Source organism: Neltuma alba, unplaced genomic scaffold (genome assembly GCF_004799145.2).
Source record: "Neltuma alba isolate B1F8T4 unplaced genomic scaffold, ASM479914v2 tig00010787_pilon, whole genome shotgun sequence".
NCBI lineage: Eukaryota > Viridiplantae > Streptophyta > Magnoliopsida > Fabales > Fabaceae > Neltuma > Neltuma alba.
Genome location: NW_021635604.1, coordinates 187,405 through 197,964, shown reverse-complemented (window position 1 = coordinate 197,964; position 10,560 = coordinate 187,405). Strand labels below are relative to the sequence as shown.

The 10,560-nt window shown below is 35.2% G+C and overlaps 2 pseudogenes; both read right to left on the bottom strand.

Moving 5' to 3' along the window:
- Window positions 1-316: 316 nt before the first annotated feature.
- LOC114759078 (subtilisin-like protease Glyma18g48580) lies at window positions 317-3,966 on the bottom strand (annotated as a pseudogene).
- Window positions 3,967-7,807: 3,841 nt separating this feature from the next.
- LOC114759077 (E3 ubiquitin-protein ligase At3g02290-like) lies at window positions 7,808-9,283 on the bottom strand (annotated as a pseudogene).
- Window positions 9,284-10,560: the final 1,277 nt, after the last annotated feature.

Here is a 10,560-nt window from a genome sequence, read left to right as displayed (position 1 = left end):
AATTCACAGAAATACATATCCTGTCATTTTCAACTATTTTGTTTCTCACCTATAATACACAGCGCAAGTTTTATATCCCAGGTTCTCTTCCGCAACTCAAGGTTTTAGATGCTGAAGGAAGGTGCGATGTCTAAGGTTTGGTAAGATTTATTGCAGAAATATTATAATCATTGTAATTACGCGCATCCATTTTACTAGAAAAGCAACAAATTTTTGAAGACCGAGCTCAAGGAGCCAGCAAAATTATAAATTATGAGCATAAAATGTAAAATCAGAAGTTGAGAAATTTGCGAGAGTAACTCGACTAGACCCGTCGTTTATTATTGTAGTAAGACGAAGATGAGTACATCCACACACATCTGAGCACACACTAATTAACATTACTGCCTCTCACAAACTATTACACAAACAAAGTGGATTATTGGTAACATTGAAATCTACATAGCCATTTTCACATGTCGAGGGATTACTATAGGACTTCTCACTTTGTGCTTGCCGTCTGTCCAGCTCAACTCTCCAAATGAATGCTCTGAAGTTTTGGCCGAACTTGTTGCCTGTAAAATAACCATATAGCTCTTTTTCTGGTTTGTCCTCTGAAAGGTTAAAGTTGTTGGAAGAACAACAACATTAAATCCTCTTGGGGGTTTGACATTTACAGTATATGTGCCTGGAGACCCCACATTTGTTACTACACGAGTAACATTTACAGGTTTCACTCCCAGAAAAGGCAATGTGATGGAAGGGTAATTGAAATCTTGTAGTCTGTAAGACCTTGGACATCTGTATGGCCTATTGTAATTAATGGCTTTAATTATTCTGTCCTCATAAGCAGAAAAGCATAACAAGTTGAAGTAATCAGAAGTTTTGAGATCATAAACAAGCCCAGGGTCGATTGCAAGGTTGGGTTTGACATATCCTGTGCCATAATGGAATGGGGTTGCCACCCGAAAATCTTGTTCATCCTTGATCGGTCTATTGGTGTTATCCAGTGTGCTTGCTATAACGAACAATATAGTTTTTGATACCCGTTAGAAATCAAATTGTGAACATGAAGACAGATTATTAATGTATGTCATATACCTGCGGTCATGATTGCTGACTTGATCATTGCAGGACTCCAATTAGGATGGCGATTTTTAATAAGACCAGCAATGCCAGAAACATGAGGACATGCCATGGAAGTTCCGGTTTGAACAGTATAGTTAAAGTGAGGGTCATCTGAATCTAGGTTGGTGGGACTTGCGGCAAATTAATAAGCAGCAATTATATCCTGACCTGGTGCTGTTACATCTGGCTGTAAAAAGAAAATAAAAGAAAAGAAAAGGTAAGAATTACAATATACTTGATGACCAGGGGAGTTATTAGACGGTGTGATGAGAATGGATAACCTTGAGGATTGAGGGAAGAATCATGTTGGGTCCCCTCGATGAGAATGCGGAGACCATTGGAGCTGGCCTTACCGGCATAAATGTTTTTGCATTATTCATGAATGCCAGTGGGTTCCTACAACATATGTAATATATAGAAGTGAAATCCCATGATTGAAAGTAATTTCCAGAGCAATTCCAAATGGATTATTGGCGGTCGAGAAAGATGTATATATAATAATTACTTGCTTTTGGAGAAATACGTTTGGCCGATTAGTTTTCCATGCAAACCACCACCACCACCTCCACCTTGCGGAACATTGGAGGTATCAATAGACTGAACATCAGCAGTACGTGTGTTCAATTCGTTATCATTTTGTAAAATCATTTGCAATGCGTTCACACGCTTTGCTTCTGCGCCCTTTTCCACAGGCCTTAGGCTCCTTCCTCTTTGGCATAGCAATATACGGCCTCTTACTTTGTTAGGATCAAGTGTTCCCGGTTTACAGAGCTGACTGCAACGAGATGAAAAAGAACCAAAAATGTACTTAAGATCAAGGGCAAGAGAAACACTACACCTAGAGGGGGGGAGAGCATCACGAATAGTGAAATTCATTAATTCTTCTTACGCATCTTGAAATGATACATTAGGAAGCCTGGCATTCCCAGCGATGACCACGGGACTTAGCGTCTGAGACGTGGCGTTTATGGCAAGACTTGTCCCCCTAATACGTTGGCCATTGCCAAGAGTAATATTATTGCTGAATTCTCTGTCTATGGAGCCAGAAGCAACAGTGAAGATCCAAGGCGCCACATTGCACACTGTTTGAGGTTTGGGTCCATAATTACAGGCGGCGGCAACAACCATGATTCCCCTGGAAACTGCATGGAAGGATCCTAAGGAGACGCCGTTGGTCAACATGTCGTTCACATTTGGCACAGCCATCCCACCAATGGAAACGGAGAGGATATCAACGCCGTCGTCGATGGCTCGATCGAAAGCTTTAATCATATCTTCATCAGTGCAGTGTTCAGAGCTACCTTGACCCCAGCAAACCTTGTACACTGCCAGACGAGCTCTGGGAGATCCTCCCTTGGCTGTTCCATTCCCGTTGTTCAGAACACTAACGTTTCGTACGAAGTTGCCACCTGCTGTGGACAGAGTGTGGGTCCCATGCCCCACCATGTCACGAGCGCTGATTCTACTTCTAGGGTCAAGGCTCCCTTGCTTTGTCTCGTAGCCTTGATAGAACGTTTTTGCTCCAATCAGCTTCCTATTCCCATGCACATAGATATATCAAATCATCATTCATCTTAACTTTCCAGTTTGTTGATCAGTTAATTATGAAAACTCAACGTTTGATCGAACCTGTTGCAAATAGTTCTGTTACGTGGGCCAGACAAACTATAGAGCTCGCATCTTGATCCTCCACGCCACTTACTTGGAATGGGACCGTACCCATCATCTCGGAAGCTTTTGGATTCTGGCCAAACACCTATATATCCAATAAAGCAACTCAATTATGAAAATCATTAATCTTGTTGCAAATTCTTACAGATTTATAGAAACTTAAGTAGTATATTTCATTTCATCTGCAAATAGCTCACCGCTATCAAGACTGCCAATAATCACATTCTGACCAAATCTTCCTTTGATCCAAGCTGAGTCAGCTCTAACTCTTCCATTTCTTTCTTGTCCGAGAAAACCCCATGACCTGGTTGTTTGCAGTTTGTGCGACTGGCCCACGAACACCGACACTACTTTTGGATTTTCTGCGTCCATTTTCCAACCATTTTATATCAATCATCACTATCAATATTTAATCTACAATATAAAATATAGAATTTAGATAAAGCTGATGATACGCGCGCGCGCGCGCGCATATATATAAAGGGTACGAGTCCCTTACTCTTGATCTCTGCTGCCTCATCTTCTTCAAGTAATGCAGCAAAGCCATTGATGTGTCGGTTATATGAATAAATGATGGCTTCTTTGGCCTTTTCATGGCTGTCAAATCAAACACGTATTTGTTTAAAAAAGTACTGTAAACATAGGATTCTTTAAAGAAGGAGAAAAGTTAATTAAACAACCCTTCAAAGTAATTGAATATTAGAGGTTGATATAAAAATCATAAGAGAACAAGGATCCAAAAGATAGCCCGTTAACCATAAAAAAGAGAGGGAATGAATAATAAAACAAGTTTTGTACTACGCATTTTCATTTATAATGTTTCTTGTTTGCTGTTCCTCTTAATTGGAAAAACATGGGTAGTGAGAATGAAAAATCATGCATGTACCTTCCCAAGACAGAGGCAAGCAAATCGTGATGGGAACTTGTGGCAGCTTCCATATCAGCAGATGAAGGTTTTGGACCATGAGAATGTGATCCCAAGTATACAACGTATGACTGCAACATGAAAATGATTAAGGTAATTGATGAGCGCGACAAGAATATAACACGATTATTAATAATCAATTACGAGCAAAAAAATGATGCTTGCTTTACCTTTTTAATGGCATAGGCAGGTTGCTGCAGCTGTGCGAAGCTGCAGAACAGTAATGACGAAAGAAGAAGACGAAACGTAGTTGAGCCTGCCATTTTGCTTCACCCTCAATGTGTGAGAATGGCGACTATAATTAGTCTCTTTATATAAATCCGTTCTCTCATTTGATGGGAACTTTTCTTTCTTCTTCTTTTCTCTCTTTTTTTTAAATATAAATGTATAATAAACAAGATGGGCCTACCATAATTTTGATTCAATTGTTCCAATAATCTTGTCTGCATATATCACATCTATAAGAAGTGAAAAAGTGGAGCTTGAATGTAAATTTCAGTCAAAATTGTCTAATTATCAACTAGCGGTGTTCATGTATGAGGATGGAATGACATTATTGGACCCTGTTTGAAACATTGTGAGCTAAATTACGTTGAGTGAAAGTTTAGGATAACAATTCTCTCCTTGACAAAAATTTTTGGACAAAATTGCCATTTAATTAACCCTTTCTTTACTAATTAACTGTACATTATTATTGTTTTTATAGCAAGAAGTTAGATGAGTTAAAGCGATACAACGCTCGCTCATTTAAGGTAGGTCTTAGGGCTCAAAGAATATATCTATATATCTATATATATATATATATATATATATTTGTGTTAGTAATGATTCAAAACAGGGACGAGGAAAAGGAAAAGACAGGAGGAGGAGGGAAGCAATATGTGTGTGTGTGTAGAGGGAGAAGGGGGAATAAGAAAGAAGATAGAGCGAGGTATGTAAATATGTGTAACCCAAGGCTAAGTGAAGGCAAATTAGTATGTAATTATAATCCAATGTCAAGGATGTATAAATAAGATGTGTTAAAAGCCTATTTATAGCTTTAACCGTTACCCAAGTCTTAAAAGTAAATATTTTGAAAATTAAGTGTAAAAATTTTGGAAATCTGAAAGATAATTAATACATAAAAATTACCATAATAAAAAGGTTCCCAATTCATCAAGTTAACCTTCGATTCTTTAAAATATTAAAAAAAATTCAAATATTCTTTTCTTCTTCCTTTTTCTGGGTTTATAAAATACTTATTATAAAAATTGAAGTATTCTTTTCTTCTCCGTTTTTCTGGGTTTATAAAATACTTATTATAAAAAAATTGAAGTATTCTTTTCTTCTACCTTTTTCTGGGTTTATCAAATACTTATTGTAGTCCTTTGCTGATGAGGTTCACGCCATAACTTATATGAGTCGGATTCTTATGAAGTGGACCAAAACAAATATCATTAATTATTATTGTCATTCTAAGAAGTGGAATCCAATTTTTTTTGTTTTCTTTTCCAAATGAACATGTGATTGGTCATTTATAGTGCGTTATAAAGTACTATAATGCTCCTTTATCAAAAGAAGAGCGAATTCTCCAAATAACATATATAAAACAACAAAAATGTTGGTTTTATACTTTGCACAAAATCTGATATTAGTTGCCAAATTCATGATTTATAAACTAATGTGTATGTGTATGATACTGAAGGACTTGATCTAAGTATGCATAAAGAACAGAGGTAGATGTAGAGTTACCATCTCATAAATATTTATCTTATCTCCATACACATATTATACTCCTGAATACCTTTCCAAATAATGACCAAAATGCACATTAGGTTCTTGATTTTATATAAGGTTTCAAATTGGTCCTTTAATTTTATAAAATATTTTTTCAGTCCTTTTGATTCTTATAGCATTAGTCTCAAATGATTTTTTTTTTTTGTATTAATCATTGTATTTTGAAAATCAAACGAGAATGTTTTCTCAATATTTAAAATTTTAATATTAGTATTTTTTTTTTAGTTAAGAATATGAGAATCAAAGGATGAAAAATACGCTTTATAAAATTAAAGAATTAAAAATAAAATCATCTCACTTAAAATTAAGGAATCAACCAAGTAACTGTTGTTTAACAGTTAATTACATTGGTTGTGTTTGTAATGTTAGAGCTGAACGTGCATTGTAATTTATGTTCCTATAACTATCCGCTCGTTTGGGTACGAGTACCTGGTCCATAAAGGTATTTGGAAAAAAAAAAAACAAAAGGCAAAAACTAATATTAATACGAAAACTACAAATACCAAAAATAAGTTATTACCACATTTTGAAGTTATTATTGGGAGTTGAGACTTCAGACTCACAAAGAAGATGAAAGACCAAGATAGAAAGAAATTTGGATTTAAAATATACTACTTTTAGTCTTTAATATAAGATTGAGTTAATTATTTTGAGGAGATTAAAAAAATTACTAAATTATTTTAAAATATTTATATTTATTGTTTTTCTCCAAAATAATATGACTCACTTATAAATGAATATATAATCTAATGATACACATAACTAGTTTAGAAATATCATAAGTAGTTTAGATATATTATTTAACATATGTTATAGTTAAGTAATTTAGTAATTTCTTTAATTTTTTTAAAATTAGTTAACTAGGTCTTATATTAAGGATTAAAGGTAATATATTAAAACCAAATTATTATATTTTACCAATTAATAAGCACGGTCTATTGATATTGGGCATTAGGAGTAATAATTATTTAATCATATATTTTTAATACTATCTATTAGTAGAGGTAAACTCTTATGTTTACGATTCAAGTTCATATTCCAGCCTGAGTTTTTTTTAAATTGAGTTTGACAACCTTGGATACTCTCAAATTCTCAATCATACATATATTAAAATATAAAAATGCTTACCAATAAAATTTGGTTTAATTGATAAGAATTTTACTCACAACCCATGAAACCATGGATTAAAATCTGACAATCCCTATGATTTATGACGTCATGCATCATTCATCATTACAATTATTGCTAATAATTACTGGGCGTGACTTTTTTTCCCCTTCCTTCCGATAAAGCTGTTATATTCTTCAACTTTTCTATTAATTAATTGAAAGATAATATTTTCTACAATACACGTCACTTTATTCGTTTTTTCTTTACATCTTTTTCACTTGCTTTCGTTTACTTTAGACTACTTTTCCATAAATAAAATTTGCTTCACTATAAATCTTTATTAAGGGTGTGTTTGGATGAAACCAAACCGTGGTTTGGAAAAGTGATTCTGGAGAATAGATTCTGTGGAGAATAGATTCTGAGAAAAAGTGATTCTGAGAAGTGAGAGTGTTTGGATAGTTATTACCAGAAGTACTTTTTACATGTGGTAATTACCAAAAAGGGTATAAGTTAATATGATAATTATATAAGGGATAGATTTTATGATTTATTTAGATTTGAAGAAATAAAATTGTTAATGAAAATTTTTTTACTAACATAATTAATAATATATAAGATAATATAATTAATACATAATTAATATGTGTACATATATTTATAAAACTAATATTAAATATGTTTATAGAAAAATGATTTTTTTTATAACAGAAAAATATTAATTTTGTTTAAAGATTGTAAACGTGAAATCCCATAACATTTTTTCACCAACTACTTTTTGTAATAACATACTACATGTATAATAACCTCTGATGTTTAATACAATTAATTAATTAATTGTCACCACACATATATATTCATAAAATATAAGAGTGAAAAATATTTTTAGAGAAGATGAATTATTTTGTTGCAAACAGAAAGTCATGTATTTTTCATGAAGATTATAAACATAAAATGGGATGATATTGTTTGATAAAATAGAATAAACATGTCTTAAAATAATTTATTAATTATTCAAGTGAGTAATAATTAGCTTGAGAATATAAGGTATAATATTAATAAGAGAAATATAAATAAAGAAGTGTCATAATCATTAAGATGATGCATCGATACAAAGCATTTGTAATAGGTTTTGTTTTTAACTACATATTACAATCTATGATAAAAGGAAATAAATAAGACATGACTACTATCCTCGTATTGAATTAACAAGTTCGTCTCTTATGCTGTCACGAACCTTAGTGAGGACTTAGAAAGGTATTCCTTTGATCCATTTTCACAGGCACATTCATTCCATTTGTCTCCCATGCTCAATGAGTCTGAATCCACATCTAGATCACTTCTTAGAGGTTGTGATTCCTCATTTGAATGACTTGAACCCTTCTCACGTCTTGAAACTAGTCCGTCACGTTGTGAGAGAAAATACCTAGAGTCTGCGTCATATGGCAAAGGCCAGGGAGGAGCACGGTACATTCCTGATAATGAACTATCCAGGGATGCCGTAGAAGTCATAGATGCTGCCCCCTGGACGGATGAAGAAATGGAATGCACTTCACGCCTATGAAATATTGTATTATACTGAAATCGGAAGTATGGAAAAATGTTATATTTATATTGTAGATATGTAGCTCTCATCAATGGAAAATACCTCACCATGAAAGATAGATCTACCAGTTAGGATTAAGATATCTTTTTTAAAAAGAAAGTGAACGATAATTAATGTCAGTGACCAATGATACTGCAGATTTGCCACTAAAACGCTCTCAAAAAAAGAGAAAATTAATCAAAAAGCAATAAACATATTATCTCTGTCTCTCACAGACTTGATTTGTGACTTTAATAGGACAACCTGAAAAGCATTAGAACCTCATATAGCAAACGTATCCCTCCTACAATAGGCTTACAGGCAACTTTAATTAAAGGCGCACTTCAACAACAAATCTTCTTCATTAGCATACATGCTTATATGTGGCAAATAGAAAGCCATGATGTGTACGCATATTTTTATGACTTGAGGAGTGACAGATGCGAGCAATCTACCTGCAAGTGCAATGGCCTTTCCTTGTTACAGACAAATGAACAAAAAGATGTACATGTGCACCAATGCTTACAACAACCAGAGGCATGATCCTAGAGAAAATATGACAGACAGGCATTCTACTCCATAGAGATACAGAAAAAATGGTGCATGATCAAGTCATTAGGGAAGGCATCAGATTCAAATTCTGAAACATGAGACAGAGAAGGGAGAAAGAGGCTAGGATTAAAAGACATACCACATTCAAAAAGTTATGCATGAAGCAACTGAAGCACATGCAATTAACTATTTGGATTTACATAATCTTCAAGATTCTCAACACTTAAACAACCACAAACAGAACCCGTTGTGCCAGCTTCTGCGTCTTCCTTAAAATTTTCCCACTCCTCAACTAATCAACAAAAATAGTTGGTGCTACATGCAGGAGATGAGAAAAAGAGATGGCCTCCAACAGCAACAAGATTTGATAAATAAGGAGAGGGGATTCTAAATTTCCAGAAGCTCCACCGCGTCTGCAAACCAGGACCCTCCCTCTTCCATTTCAGATGCCCTCGTAATATGGATTAGCAGCCTGTTTTATCTCTCTCACCTGCAAAAGAAGCCACAATTGCATACAAATGCTCAGTAAAACAGACGGGAAAAGCTATAACGGCTGTCATTCAGAGCTAAGATTTACTTTTAAAGGACCAAAGACTAGTATCGAGCAATGCAGGTTTTGATCGAGGGATAACGCAACATATACTTCGCTAGAAGATTGGGGGTGTGATGTTAGTCGAGGATACATCTAAAAAATTATAAATTGAAAGAAAACAATAAGATATTAAAAAGAACAAGAAGAAGTAATAGAGAATAAATGCTCTAAGATTACCCAGAAGTTGTGGAGCCTTTTACCACAACCGACAAATCAATTACACAGTTTCCTTCAAATTTTGGAAAAACTGATTCCTTACTTCACTGATGAACAGTGACGATGCATCAACTAACAGTAAAAATAATTGATTGTCCTTCTGATGGCTCATAACAACCGCTGATTCACACAATATGTAGACAGAAAATAAGCAGGCGAAGCATGATCATCCCATTCATGGAAAATTAAGGGAAAAAATTAAAGAAAAATCACATTCGATTTCCATCAAAGAAGATAGACCCAACCCAACGAAAAATCAAAACACCCATTCGAGTTATCACATTCAAAATCATCATCGCAAGCAAGAAATCCAACTGTAACACTGAGATATTTGAAAAAAGTACCTCAGTTGGGAGGGAGAGGTTAGAGGTGGAGAGAGGAGAAAAAGATTCAATTTGATCTTCCGTGGATGCAACACAACAGAGTTACACAGAGAGACTTCGAAATCAATTGAACTGAATTGAATTCACATCATTGGAATCTAAAAGAAATTAGACGCGTGTCGGTTAATGGATTATTGGGCCAAAACAGTAATAAATTCAGTGAAATCGAATCCCTCTCACCGTCTCTTCTGCTATTGCGGGGCTCTGATTTGGCTCTGGTTAATGGAGCAGGGATGGCGAAAGAAGGGGGAAGAGGTAAGCTGATGAAGCTCAGAGACGAGCTGAGTGAAGATCGACGGCGAAATGCAGAGTAGCGACGTCGAAGTCAAGAGCGAAGAGGCGAGCAGGCAAGCTGGGTGAAGAGAGGCGAGCAGTAGCGGCGAAGTGAAGATCGACAGTGAAATTCGGAGCAGCTACACGAGAAGAGCAAACCGGCGAGCAGAGAAAGAGGCGAGCTTCCTCTGATGAAGGCGCGAGCAGAGCGAGAAGAACCCCAGTCCAAAGTGTCGGCCAGCGCAAGGTATTTTTGGGTCAGCCATTGCCTTCAATTATTAGAGCCAGGAAGCGAAAATTTTTGGCTTCTAGTGAAACCATGGTTTCACCGGTGGAAACCATGGTTTCAGCCTGGACCACGTTTCGGATGGGG